Below are 15,317 nucleotides of genomic sequence, written 5' to 3' on the forward strand. Positions count from 1 at the left end.
TAGCAGTGACATTGGTAATAAATTACTCCTGAGGGGAATGCAAATGAGCACATAAAACAAAAGGCACTCATTTAAAGTAATTTTCATCATCCTTTTTCAGAGTGTGTGCATTCAGAAGTGTCTGCCTTAGTGCTTTACTGTTTTGGTGATTTAAAAAGACTAAAAAGAAGAAATGCCACCAAATACTAAGGGAGAACCCAAGGTCATGTTTGCTTGTTCTGTCTTCAGATGGCACCTGCTGGAGTTTCTGATAATCTTTCTTTAAAGGCTGTTAACTGAGGATGTAGGAGAAGCAGCATCCATTTGAAATCCAGCTACAATTTAGAAGTTTCATCTCGCTGTTTCTGATGTGTGATGGAACTGAAGTGTCCAGCAGCAGCATGGTTATTTGACTTTTACAAATTTATCACAGTTTTTCTAACCAAGGTTTAAGAGGAAATAAAATATTTTTGCCAATTTGTTTCCAGTGTCAGGGCTGTCATCTGGCCAGTGACATGAGATGTGAGGAAAAGGAGCACCGCTTTACATTTCTTTTAGTGGTCAGCTTGAAGGATGTGACTGAACAGCAAGGTCATACAGGGTTGGCTTTTTAAGATGCTTTTACTATTTTATTAGCTCCTTAATGAAAAAGGCCTCTGGATCTTTATATTTTGTTTCTTGATAGGTTTAGAATTCTATTTTTTTTTTCTACTATGCTTTAAATATTAAAAATTATCTTGTGATAAATGTCCTTTGTGCTTAAGCTGGAATTGCTTCATAGAGCTGCTGTTTTCTGGGTGTGGGTTGGAAAGAAAGAAATAAGTATGAAGGGCGGAGGAGAGGGACTGCACTTGAAATCCTGAGTTGCTGTAGAAGGCACAGAGGTAATTTTTGATGTGGTGGTGTTTATCTGAGCTGTTGTCTGAAAGGAGAAGTGGTGACCTTCATTGCACTCATTCGTTCCTCTGCTGTGGTCTCTGGACTGAGGTTCCCTTTCTTGTTTTGGTGTTGCAGTCTAATTTACCTAAACATTGCATTTGAAAAGAGAATATTTACTAAATCTCAGCTGCTTTTATAAGTTTATGTTATCTAAGATGCTGGCAGTGACTGAGTTGTGCCTTAATGATTCTTCTGTTGTGGCTTCAGTCAGAAAGGTCCCATTCCCCTTGCCCTGCAGCTGTGTAGAAGACAGTGTAGGAATGCGGTCGGACACACACGCTCACTGTCCTCTGCAGGATTTCACTGCCTGCAGGAGTTGCTGAAGGTTACTGGTCATGGCTTTAAACCCTTGTAACGAACATACATAACAGAAAGACTCAGATGTTAATTTAATGTAAGATATTTGGAATGAATGTGAGAGATGGAGTTTCTGTCTTATGTTATTGATGGAACCTTTTCTCTCTCAAGAATTAAATGTGTCCCACTTACAGACTAACTTGACTCATCAGTGATTTTTTCCTTCTGGCACGATTTGGGGGAAATGTCAGTTATTTTTTAATTCATTTGTAGTTTTTAATTATTATTGACTTGAAAAAAGATAGAGATGAAGGCTGTCCAGCTAAACACCTGATTTTATTTAGGTCTGTGCTTCCAAAGAGTCACATCATACCATAAATCATTGTGTGATTGCATAAGAGAGACAGTAGAATGTAGAATTCTGATTCTTCAGTGTTAATCTCAAACAGGGAGGGTAATAAGTGAATCCTAAGAGCTCATAATTTCTTTGCCTTAATAGTTTCCAGATGTATAAGATAAAGAAGCTCATGTCTGGAAAACACCTCCTGCAAATAAAGCCCAAAACACAGAGCTTTTGATTTCTAGATCTTCTTCAAGCCACTCACTACCTAATGATAATACACATTTGTAAACAAATTACATGTCTGTGCTCTACTTAATAATCTTTATTTGATTGGGTAACAGTCTTTTTAATGTTACATTTATCTTGTAATATAACCAGATGCACAACATTTTTTGGTGCTAATTTTGTGGAGACTTGAAAAGCAAAGCCCAACTTCAGTTGTGCTTTTTATGTTTACAAATTTCTAATAATCATCTAGAATTAACACATGAAAGCACTGCAAGAATAGTTGCTCTTATTAAGAGCAGCCATCTATCTTTTGCTATGGAAAACTGATTTGTACTCACTTTATTCTTGTGCCCAAGATCTAAATGCTCTTAATGCCTTTTATAGAAACTATAAAAGCTGTTAGTTAGGCTTCTGAAACCCTCCACTTGCTTATTTGTTAGCCTCAGTGACTGAAGCCTTACATGCAAACAATAAATTGTTTAATCTGTTTGCTATTACATAATCTCTCCTTCTCACTACACGTTCATTGTTAGAACTTGACTCAAGGGATTTGTTTCATGCAGTGTAACACTTCTTTCCCAATTATCTGTAAGGAAACACAAATGGATATGGCAGCTGTGCAGTGATGGGGCTGTACAAGGCATTTCCTTAAGAAATGATACGTTTTTCTACTGTATAAGGAGACTCAAAATCCATATCTTCACTCAGTGACTGATTAGTAGATACTTTATCCTTTAAATGATGTGAAATCCTGAACTGAAGCAGCTTTAGAAACCAGTTTACATAATTGATGATGTAAAAGTTGTTGAAGAAGCTAGAGAAGAGAGAAACATGACAGATGTGTTGGCATATCCACACGCACAGACTACAGGCAAATTAATATGTTGTAGGTAACATGCACAGATTCTCTCTGCAGGTTGTGTTAGAATCCAGACCCTTCTCCTGCATCCTGGTGGCATGTGGGCACTCATCTATGGGGAATAAAATCCACTGGATTCCTAAGGGGCTAAGTGAGACTTCTTAAATCATTGGCATGAGTTCGAGCCAAATATTTCTTTTGCGTGACACTGTGAGTGGGAAAATTTTCCTGCCAAGGAAGGAACAGAACCAAGTGATAAATGTGACAGTAATATTTATTACAGAGCTTTCCACCAAAGAGTAATCTTCTCTGATCTGACCAGCTCTTAATTCTGGGTAACTTTTTCCTCCTTTCAAACTGTCCAAGCAGCCGTCCTTAATTGAAAAAGTGTAGAAAAACTTGCTCTCAAATTCCCCATTTCTGTTCTCTGCTGGAGGCATCCAGTTTTGTTGATAATGATCTAATCTGTTGCATAACCAGAGAATACTGAGCCTGCTGCCACAGCCTGCTTCTTTCTTGGCACTGCTGGAAGGCTTCAAAGAGAGACTGTATGTGTGAGGCGACTACCCTACCAGCAAGACCAAGGGGATCAAAGCATATGTTTAGAAATGGAAAACAACAAAAAAAGAGAGAAGCAGTGACCACACAGTTGCCACCCTGAAACTGGAACCATTCTCACAAAACCAAACTATTTTGAGCTTAAGGATAATTACTACAGATTTTACAGAGCAGGAGGCAATCAGGGATTTTTAAGGGGAATTCATCAAGATTTTATTTTGTAGGTATTTGCTATGGGAAAGACTGTTTCCCCAAGAATGGATGCATTGACAGTTGTATTCACTTTAATTGGTATTGCCTGATTTTAGGTTGCATCACATTGCTTTCTGGGTCCTCTGATGTTTTCAATTAAAATGAAATAATTTGAAAATTTACTTGAAAATAAGAAAAAAACATAGTAGGAAAGTTTTGTGTGGTAATATTCTTTGAAGGTTGGACAGTTGTTTTAAGATTGCATTTAATGAGCTTGGAAAAATACAGTCCTTTGTGATGTGTTCTTTCCTCCCCCCTTGGCTTTTTAAATTTCATAAAAGCTGAAAGAATTCCTCTTTAGAATAGAATAGAATAGAATAGAATAGAATAGAATAGAATAGAATAGAATGGAATTAACGTTTGTAAAAGACCTTTGAGATCATTGAGTCCAACCTATCATCTAACACTGTCTAATCAAGCACCAAGCGCCCCATACAGTCTCTTCATAAACACCTCCAGCTCTTCATATTATCCCCCAACATTTTGGGTGAAAAATGGACAGTATTCAGGGGATACCCAGTTTATGATCATCTAATTTTTCTTTCAGTGAGTTCTATGAATCAAGATTCATTCTTACTTCTTTTACTGTAGTATAGTTTAAGTTATGATGCAGTTTTGACTTAACCAGAACAAGTTCTAGCAGGTATGAAGATGATCCCAAGGACTGGAACACCTCTGCTATGAGGATAGGCTAAGGGAGCTGGGGTTGTTCAGCTAGAGAAAGAAAGACTTTAGGGGTACCTTATAGCTGCCTTCCAGTACCTGAAGAGAGCCTTCACAGAGTCTGGAGTGGAACTTTTCATAAGGGTGTCTGGGGATAGGACAAGGGGGAATGGTTTGAAGCTGAGGGAGAGTAGGAGTAGACTGGATCTTAGGAAGAAGTTCTTCACTATGGGGGCAGTGAGACTCTGGAACAGGTTGCCCAAGGAGGTTGTGGATGTGTTCAAGGCTGGATGAGGCCTTGAGCATCCAAATCTTGTTGAGGGTCATCCCTGCCCATGGTGGGAAAGTTGGAGTAGATGATCTATAAGATCTCTTCCAACCTAAGCCATTCTGGGATTCTGTGAGTTTTCAATGCAAATGTTAAACTTTTTTTCCACTTAAAATTCTGACTGTTTCTCTTTAATACCATAGGAAAATCTTACTATTGACCTGTGCTGCTTTATTAAGCCATCATAATGGAAAATGTAGGATTCTCAACTGTGTGTTACTAGGAAAATGTGCTATAATGTACAAAATACTCACCAAAAAGTAGCTATGTCAATTCAGCAGTGTCAGCTTTTTTGGCAGTGTGCTTGTTCATAGTCCATTTGTCCCTGTTGTTGTGATAGTACTTTGTGAGTTTGGTGATAGAAAAAGTGATAGTAACATTGTTTCATACTGATTGACTCCCCACCCAAGGGAGGACAAGGAAAGTAGGAGATGTAGGAAGCTTAGTCTCTCAGAATGAGGACAAAGACAATGACAATAAGTCTGTCCTTGTCTGGTCTTCTGTACGATGCAGTGGGGTTAATGGTATCACAGTATCACCAAGGTTGGAAGAGACCTCAAAGATCATCGAGTCCAACCTGTCACCACAGACCTCATGACTAGTCCATAGCACCAATTGTCACATCCAATCCCCTCTTGAACCCCTTCAGGGACAGTAACTGTGTCTTTTACTCCTGTGGTGGTTTGGTGAAGGGATCTGTATAGTGATGCTCATGGAATCATAGCATGCCTGGGGATGGAAGGGACCTCCAGACATCAAGTCCGCTTCCCCTAAAAAGCAGGACCACTTAGGGCAGGAACAGCCAGGCAGGTTTTGAAGATCTCTAGAGAAGGAGACTCCACAACCTCTCTGGGCAGCCTGTTCCAGTGCTCTATGCCACCCTCACAGTAAAGAAAATTTCTCTGATGTTCACATAGAATTTCCTGTGGTTGAATTTATATCCATTGACCCACATCCTATCATTGAGTGTCACTGAAAAGAGCCTGGCTCCATCCCCCTGACAGCCACCCTTCAGAGCTTTGTAACATTGATAAGGTCCTCTCTCAGCCTTCTCCAGACTAAACAGCCCCAGGTCTCTCAATATTTCCTCATAAGAGAAAGCTTCAATCCCTTAGTCATCCTCATAGCCCTCCATTGAGCTCTCTCCAGTAGTTGCCTATCCCTCCTGAACTGGGGAGCCCAGAGCGTATGCTGTTCATATACTGTGTATCCTAAGAAAACAAACTGCAAAGCACAAGGTGATTGCTCTTGGTGGAGATGCACTAAAGGCTTGCACCCTGATAAAGTGTATGGCACTCTTCCCACCCTTTAAATATTTGAATTTTTAATTAGAATTCTGGACTCTGGTATTAGAAACATTCTACCACTCCTGTTTCCCCCTGTTCTTTAAAAGACAGATTCCTCACAATCTCTGTTTGCAGATTTACACATTCCAGTGCTCTCTTGTCCAGAAGGTGAATGCCGTCGTTGGGATTTCTCCTTTCATCCTTGGACTACTTTGCTCTCTGTGGTGGTGCCTATTTCTTCAGTTGATTTTCTTCCTGGGGTGAGAAGGAAGAGATGCCCCGTTGGACCAGACCCTTTGGAGACCTTAGCTGCAAATCTCTAGCTACGTTTTGAAGAACTTGAGCAATCTGTGTCTCTTCAAAGATGTATCAGCTGTGAGGGTCACAGAAAACACTTTCCATGTCCAGTACTATCCCACACCCTTTCTTAGAAGCATCAGGTTTTGCAACTTTTCTGCTTAAAGTCATGTCTTCTTAACAATGGCCAAACAAGATACTTTTCTTTGTCCTCCTTCATGAAACAGCAGAGTTGTTCTGACTGAAATGAAAGTACTTAAAAAATCGAGACTTAAGGCAGAGACTGAGCATGAAAATTTTCAGATCAATTTTTAAAGCTTAGCAGAGTTAAGGGATGGGCAGTGCTCTGATCCATAACTGTAATGCTGAGGGTCAGCTGTATTGATCCCACCTCTTGACGGAGAAGCGCTATTGCCAGTTTACTAGTTGCCAAATATTATTTGGTGCATATTAAACAGCTGCTTAATCCATTTTTCTATTTCTGTCTGTCATTCCCTTACTAGTAAAATAGATCAGTGGTAGTGAAGTTGTGTGTGCTTAGTGAAGCCTCCTTGTGTCCTCTTTTTGGGTCATTGCAATCTCTGCTTTTGAGAGGCTTTTGTACTCGTGTTTTTATGTTGAGGGTATTTTTGACAGGGGGTCAGTGCTCAGAGTGCTGTTTTAGTTACTGTGGAGAAGCTTTCCCACAGGAAGGCTCATGTTCTATTTTCTGAAGATGGTCAAACACTGAATTTGCCCATCTTCCTCTTAATTTGCAGTCCTAAAGGTCATTTCATATCAGTTGTCTTTAGACTGAAAATTCCTTTGGGTTACATGTGCTCCTTTGAGCCTTTGCCATCTGTAGTGTCCTAATAGGAAAAGATGAGGATCAAAAGAAAAGAGTAATCTGTCCTGCAAGCTGCATATCACAAGGGAAATGGATGTAGTTGCAGTCTGTGGGGTTTTGCTGAGCAAGAGCCGTCACTTGGCAGTCTTAGAAGTGAGTTGGAGATTTCTGGTGTTTGACCTAGGTTTCTTAGTTCCTCCACTTGTGGATATGGTGTCCTTACACAGGGTGCTAGATTATGGTGTTCTTCATGATATTGTGGAGCAAGTAGAGTCATTTAATTAAGTTTGTATCCATGTGGGACACTTCCTGAATCTGGGCTGAAGGCAACAACATAAAAAGTTGTGGTTTTTTTTCTGATACATTCTGTAGATTTTCTGTGTCTGATACATTGAACATTAGGGTGTAGTTCAAAGTGGCAGAAAACCATATGAAGCTGAGAACTTGATCCAGAAATAGGTTATGAAAGGGTCTGAAAGCATTTTATTTTCATCTGCTCTGTCAGCGTCTTCGCTGATGGAACGCTTGCTCTTAAGCCCACTGTTCTCAGACTGGTTAGGTTGTGTGATTTTTTGTTTTATTTTATTTTTTTTCCCCAAGCTCTCACCTCCTCCAGCGACAAGAAGGCAATATTGCAGCCCTTGAAGAGCCCCAAAGGTTTGATAGTATTGTGCTGCAATGCGGCTTTTGTCCTGGTCCTGTGCAGTCCACTGTGATGTGAAGGGTAGGAGCCTTTTCTCCTCATCCTTTTATTTCTTTTAAATCTCCCATTTCAGACCTGAGAGGGACAAAACTTTTTTGGGAAAATAAAAAGTTTTCCATGCAATAAGGAAAGTTGGAGGAGATTTAGAGAGGGAACTATTTTCTAGGTTATGCCTGGAGGATTATTCAGATTCAGGAGAGACTTCAGAACGTTGAGCTAAGCCTCAGCATCCTTTCATGTTCTGAACTGAACTAGGGACAGATCAAACCCATATCAATTATTGGTAATTTCAGAGATAGTTTAGGGGCCTTAGCTGGCTAGCATCAGTCTAAAAACAGAGTAAATTATTCTGGTCCCATTTTATTCAAGGCATGAGATGAAATAAAGATGGAGTAGACTTCTAAAGAGACTCTTAAGGCTTCAAAAATTGGAGGAATAACAGTATTCTTGGATAACCTCTGAGGAAACAGAAACATGAAAGCTGTCTTGCCTCAGGTCACACTGCAGCTAATTTTCAAGGATTGGGATTAGAACCAAAATGGTGGTTTTTTTCTGTCTTCTCTTCTTCCTAGCTGTAAAAATAGACATGTTTTTTGTCTGGAATTTCAATACTGAAATCCTTAGGTTAAATCTGAAGTTCTCAAACTGCAGAGAAATTGTTTCCTGAGCAGATGAGAGAGAAGTCCTGAGAAGTGCCAGGTTTTACTTCCTCTTCTTTTATTATTTTGTGGCTCTGTCTCACTGAATTTTGCAAGCCAAAGCTCATGAACTCTTTCACAAGATAAAGGCTGAAGCATTTTGTGTATAATCATGAGCGAGCTGACAGAGACACTCTATCAAAGTGACAGTTACTGCATATAAAAGATTAGTGATAGATGGGAAAGATTTTGTCATTGAATCTTGCCCAAATTGTGAACATTTTCAATTGTGTGACCTTTTCCAGTTTAATTAGTGTAAATCTTAAAAGCACCAGGGCATCGTGATTGCAGAAGACAAATGTTAAGAGCTTATCCCCTAAATTTGGTATGAGGTCTGATGTTCACTGCTGGATTGCAGAACTGGAATTTGCTCTTGAAGAAGGAGCATCCTGAAAAGTCAATTTCCCATCTTAGTTTCTGGGGTCAGCCGTACCTGGCATAATTTTGCTGCTCTTATATCAGCTTGTGTTTAAAAATTTTAGAGGCTTCAACACTTCCTTTAATGGAAGTAATTTTGGTCTGTGTGGCTGCAGAAACATATTTTCTGCAGATGGCCCAGCAAATTTCAGTCTCTCTTTAATGTCTGGTCCTTCTAAAATACGTTCGAAAACTGGATTATTGATTCAGAGCCACGCATTCGTCAGCTTATTTTTGAGAGGAGGAAAAGCAACAGAGACAAAATACTGAAGATTCATCATGTCATGAAGCTTGACTATCTCACTGTGTGCTCAGTTCATAACTTCTGATAAAGTTTGTGTCTTCTTTTGTTCTGTCTTTGGAAATGCAGTTTTCTTATAATAAAAAAAAAAATTACAGTAAGGGTGGTGAGACACTGGAGCAGGTTGCCAGGGTGGTCATGGATGTCCCCTCCATGGAGGTGTTAAAGGCCAGGATGGATGAGGCCTTGAGCAACCTGGTCTAGTGGAAGGTGTCCTGGCCCATGGCAGGAGGTTGGAACTAGATGATCTTTAAGGTCCCTTCCAATCCAAACCATTCTATGAATGAAAACAATGGTGGTGTGGTAAGTTCAGAAAAGCTGTGATAGTTTGGGGTGTTCCTGTCCTGTCTATTCTTTATTGCAGGTGGGGTTTAGAGTCCTGCAGCAAAATTTTTTTCTCCTTCATAATAAAACCTTCTATTTAAAAAAAACAACCATTGGCCATGATGCTGTGGGGTTTTGGTTGGTTGGTTAGTTTTTTGTTGCCTTGTTATGATTCCCCCCACCCCGCAAATAAGCATTATATATATATAAAATATATTCAGGTTTACCGTTACTATGTCAATTGACATAACTTTGAGGTTAAACATTAATATAAAAGCTTAAAAAAATATAGATAAACACAATTTCTGTGTTACCTTTAATAGTTGTCTTTAATAGTTACAAATTACAGAGACTTATTGATGGGAAATGGCTTTTAGTGTTTTATAACTGATCATGAATTATGTGCACCCATTTGTATGATGGTCATGGAAACAGAAGAAAAGCATTCAGAGGTCATTTTAGAATAAGCTATTTCTTTTTAATACTATTTTTGGTTTTATTATGCAAATGAACTTGTTTATGTTTTATTTTCCTTTCTTGCAGTGTTAAAATAGCATTTTTAGGTTGCATTTTAATTTAGTTTCTCTATTCTGCGTTTATAAAAGGGTTAGCTGTGGGAATGTGTTTGCTAGGGTGGTTTTTTTATGACTTGGCATTGTGTAGTTGAATAAATAAATTTGCATTTGAAATGTGAAAAAGTCAACACCACTTAGGCTCCTTCACTCTAGCAAGCTGGCTCTACCTTTTTGTCTAAGCTAATTCAGAAGAACACGTGTTTGTACACACGTGAGGAAATCCAGCATCCAAAATGTGACAGCACAAAGGATGTCTTTACATAAGTGGTTGGGCATAGAATCATAGAAACATCATGGAATGGTTTGGGTTGGAAGGGACCTTTAAAGGTCATCTACTCCTACCCCCCACAGTGAGCAGGGACATCTATAATTAGATCAGGTTGCTCAGGCCCTGTCTAACCTCACCCGGAATGTTTCCAGGGATGGGGCATCTACCACCTCTCTGGACAACCTGGGCCAGGGTTTCATGACACCTTTGAACTTGTTCCACAGTGTGTGAGTTTTAGGAGACAAATCTTGCAAATACTTCAGTTTAAGTAACCCCAACCATTAAAATAGGAAAGAAGAGGAAATCTTTCTTGTTTTCCTCCAATCTAGACCTCCTTCCACCATCTTCAACCATACAGTTGACATAGAGCTTAGACCTGTCCAGGACCATCCACAGAGCCTGAATGCTAGACATGATGGCTCTTTCTCTAGGAATACTAAGAGGTGTCCTAGATACAGGTGGGTCCATGTTTCAACACGGCTGTAGCTTCACTACCTACACATGAATAAAAACTTTGTTGTGGCATCTGTGGCATTTTGACAGCAGGCATTTTTTATTATGGCAGATACTTACTGGAGACAGCCCAGACTTTCTGGTTTTCCCAGCTAGCTCGGCATACAGATGAGGCAACTCCTGTTTTGGACTTCGGTAGAAAATCCTATAGCCATTAGGTATTTCTAGGTGATGATCTACCCTTAGTGTGCTATTGATAACTAGTGCATGAGATGATAATAAATTATTTCTTTCTGTTTTAGGTTTTATCTTACTTGGTTATGTGACTTCAGCTGCTCCCTTTTCCAAGGAAAGTTCCCCAGATTGCAATTATATATATTTTTTAAACACACTATTACCTGTAGTTAAAGCACAACCTGATTGACTACAGCTTAATCACAGAGCAGTTTGCTTTGAAATGAGATTTGGTTTAGAGCAGAAAGGATTGATGCAGCCTTGTGAGGAAAGGTGGTAAAGGAGCAGGGATTATTTTTCTTGCTTTCATAGGATACTTCATGCTTTCTTTATTTGTTTTATGGTTTTAGCTTTCTATTTTTGTTTCAATTTACTGAATCATAGAATGTCAGGGGCTGGAAATGACCTCTGGAGATCGTCTAATCCAACCTCACTGCTGATACAGGAACACTTAGAGCAGGCCACACAGGAATGCATCCAGGTGGGTTTTGAAAGTCTCCAGAGAAGGAGAGTCCACAGCCTTTCTGGGCAGCCTGTTCCAGCACTCCATCACCCTCACAGTGAAAAAGTTTTGCCTCACACTGAGGTGGAACTCCTGTGTTCTAGCTTGTACCTGTTGTTTCTTGTCCTGTTACTGGGCACCACTAAAAAGTCCCCTTCATCTTGACAGCCACCCTTCAGATCTTTATAGACATTAAGATACTGGAGGTGTGTTTCACTTGCTAAACTAGGCTCCAGAGAGGTGTTTTTGTCCTATGTTCAGTGCATGCTCATTAACATTCTTCATTATTTGGAAGAAAGGGAATTTTTTTGAATTGTAAAATGCCATGTGAGGTTTTTTTTTCCCCAAACTTGGAAGTTTTCATCATTGTTAAAAGCTGTTTCAATTTGGGTAACTCATCATATGAATGCATTTGTATGAGCAATGAATATTTTCTATGGCTTATATGTGTTCATGTGTGGATGATGTCCTCACTAACAGAGCTCACAATTGATTGGACTAGGAAATATTAACAATAATACAAATTACCATAAAAATGGCAACAGTTTTCATTAGAAGGGCCACAAGCCCTTGTGCTTTAAGGCTTAATAAATCTCTAAGACACTGTTCAGTGTGGGGAATGTTTTTATCTGTGTGCAGACTGATGTGTCTTAATTTGTTCCTGGGCCATCCAGCTATGGCTGTTGTCTAAAGTTATTTGATTAGGTAGCCCTTAAGTGTCTAGTAGAGCAGAGTCGAAAGAATCCCAAAGGATTTAATATGGCACTTGCTGTGTCTTTATGATAATATTACCTTTGCCCCCTTGTTTATCACCTATGAAATTGATTACATTTTCAATGATATTAAATCATTATTACAGGCTTAGGCTCTAGATGCAAATGAAACTTGTGATGAAGTTGTCATTGATTTCATGTTGATGTATGAATTTCAGTCGAAGTATGTGAAAGTAATATTTAAAAATGCCATTTCATTAATGTAGCAGTGAATGCCCAGGATATTTTGCTGCTCTTCTGATGATTGAAGCAGCATGGTTTTCATCCCCTTGGTATGCAATAAACCACCTGAGATGCATTCTGCCTGGAGAGCGTTATAGCTTAAATAAGGAATAGCTGTGGAACTGCAATTAAACACAAATTGCAGTGCTAGAGCACACTCAACAAATTATCACTTGATAGAGATTTCATGGTTCTGAGGAGGCTCTTTGAGATGTAGGTAGGTACTTTTGAATGCTCTTGCTTTAATTGTACACTTCTGTTTTAAAAACTTACCCGGTTGCTGGGTGTCTAGTTTTGAGCTGTGCTTTTGCTTTGTTTGCTTTTTCAGTTTCTCTTTTTTTTCCTTCTTCTTCTTATTTTTTTTTTTTTTTTTCTTAACCCAAAACTCAGAGAAACACTTGAACATGTGTTTTACTGTTTTCTTAAATCAAGCCTTGAGCATCAGGGTATGACTCTTGTTTTATTAAACCGCAACTGCTGGGAAGTTCTTAGGGGCTGGCTGAGATCTTACGTGCTGGTGGAGTGTTCCAGGTTATCACAGCAGCCTCTGCTACACACTGACAGTGTTTTGCATTAACAGTGTTTATCAAATAAAGTGACACTGAGGAATAACCTCGGAAGATGGAGAGTTTGTGTTCTCGTACAAGGTATTTGTTCTTTCATTGCTAGTTACAATTTCAAGGATGAAATTAAAGAGAGATGCACCAAAAATACAGTTTAGTTTCATTTAAGTTTTTCAGTTGCTGACTTTTAAACAGTCTTCAACTAAAGTAAGCACATTTAGTGCAAAATGAACTTCACATTTCAAAGCACTAACAAAGACTTCTGAATAATCAGGCCTTTGATGGTACATGAATATTTTATACCAAGCTATTTACTAATTGTAAAAGCAATGTTTCTTTTTCCCTTTCTTTTGGAAAATTAAAGTATTTGTATGAGCTCTGATAGACTGCTGCCAAAGATCTTGTCCTATGAAAAACTTGAGTAAAATGAGATCAGTCTGGCTGGGGTTTTGCAGGGGTGTGTAGCTGCTTGGCAGTAATGTGACCTAAGGAGATTGGTGGTGGTGCTGGGGTGACTTTCATACGTGCAGAAGCTTGTTTCTCATCGCCTTGCTTCATTTCCACCCTCTCCATGGGATATAAAATGCTAGGTTTGGATTTCATTTTAGTATAGCTGAAGTTTGGGCTTGTCAATCAGAAGTTCTAAAGTTTGTATCTCTTGGAATTCTCTGGGAAAATGATGGATCTTTCAAAGCTGTTTGCTCTAAAACACAACTCTCATTTAAAGAACTCAAGTCAAGCTTTGAGATCAAAGCCAAACTGTATAGAAGCACATTGCTATATTACTGTGTGCTAAGGGAAATATATCACAAGGAAATTATATTTAAAAGAGAATTCTAATAAAAAGGGATTTATAGATATGATGATCTTGGTTGACAGGCAGTGACAATTGCTTGTCTCGTGCCTGAATTTGAGTGCATTAAATAGCTGAAATACTAATAAGGAAAATTAGGTGATCAAAATGTTTTCATTTCAAGATTTGAACCTTCTGCTTTCTCTTTTACTATGATGTACCCTGGGTTTATCCTTCCAGTGTTTAAAAAATTCTGATTCATTATTTGTCATCAGGTGATGTTCTGTATAAGGTGTTTTATTTCATTGTTCCTTGATTGTTATTCTCTGCTGGTTTTCAGTGCATTACCAGAAAGTCTTGTTTTAATGCATTGTAAGTATTCTCATTTAAACATCTGGTACCTGTAAGAAGACTCCAGGCTTAGATTTTTTGTTTGTTTGTTTTTTGTTTTTAGTGAACATATTGTAGTTACAAATATTTGTACCTCTTTTCCTGTTGATCTCTGTAGCTACCTGACAAGTCATATGATGTCTTTCAGCTTTTTCGTGTTTCAGCGACTAGCAGACTCTTGTGATTTTTCTGCTTGCAGCCATCCAAGCTATCAAGTTTTTTGACAGCAATTATTCTAAATCCTCTTCAAACGAGGAGAGAGTTCCTCACAGCTTTGTCCAATTCAATATACAGGAATTCTTTTAAATTCCTGCTGGGCTTAGAAGAGGATGAACTGGATGGTGGTATATGTTTGATCTTCTGCTTTCACTTTAGTTACAGTTGGGGTTTTTTCCCCCTACTATTTCCCCAAAATGCTTTTCAGTCTTGTTTTCCCATGAGGTTGGTGATGTCTTGCTCTTAGTTTCTGCATTTAGGTCTGACTTGAGCTGCTGGTTGAATAACTGCTGAGCTGTGAACACTGCAGACACAGTTTTGAGAAAATATCATTAATTTTTACAGTGCAGTCTCTTTCCCTTTGAATTTCGTAGTCTACTGGGAAGTAGACTAATTGTAGTAGTAGGGAAGTACAGCACCGTACAGTTACAAATATTCCCTGTTTTCCTTTAGACTGCATCAGTTTTTCATATATATGTAGCTTGAAGCTTATCAAATGCAAACCTTCTGCTCAAATATGGACTAGAATTTGACTCTGTCATGGTAAAACCTGGGGAAAAAATGGTGTGTCTTCCAGTGAAGTGCCTGTTTATAGTGCACGCTAACCTTAATTGAATACTGCTTTGGCTAGTCAGCTCTCAGTAAGCAGAATGACAGCACTGTTGGCAGTAGAAGAGAATGTGTATTGAAGAACTGAAGAAAAAAACTAATAATTTCCTGTGCCTGACCTCACAGAGAAACCTCTTCCTTCCTCCAAGCCAACCATGATAAAATACCGTAAATTTTCTCCACATGTTCTCGCAGTGCTCAAGTGGATTGATTCTCAGAAGGGTTGGTTGGAAGCTGTAACAAGAGATCTTTCGCCTTGAAGAGCGGGACTGAAGTTCACCTTGTTCTTTTCTGGATGTTTTCTTTTGGCTAGACATTGGAGTTGTATTTATTTATTTATTTCCCACTACAGGATATCTGCTAGTGAAGGGTAACATAACTGGATGTACATTTCAGCATTTAATTTTTTGGCTCAATGACC

General features: G+C 38.9%; 1 protein-coding gene across 2 annotated transcripts in view; it reads left to right on the forward strand.

The window, feature by feature from the left end:
• LDLRAD4 (low density lipoprotein receptor class A domain containing 4) overlaps nt 1-15,317 on the forward strand; it is a 339,191-nt gene that overhangs the window by 62,041 nt on the left and 261,833 nt on the right. Inside the window, exon 1 of one of the 2 annotated variants that reach the window (XM_054164424.1) lies at nt 12,522-12,542. The exons of the other annotated variant lie outside the window; for it this stretch is intronic. The gene's annotated coding sequence lies outside the window, so the exon portion shown is untranslated. Of the gene's footprint in view, nt 1-12,521; nt 12,543-15,317 lie in introns of those variants that run through there. 2 annotated transcript variants of the gene reach the window in all.

The sequence above is a fragment of the Dryobates pubescens genome, chromosome 9 (genome assembly GCF_014839835.1).
Source record: "Dryobates pubescens isolate bDryPub1 chromosome 9, bDryPub1.pri, whole genome shotgun sequence".
NCBI lineage: Eukaryota > Metazoa > Chordata > Aves > Piciformes > Picidae > Dryobates > Dryobates pubescens.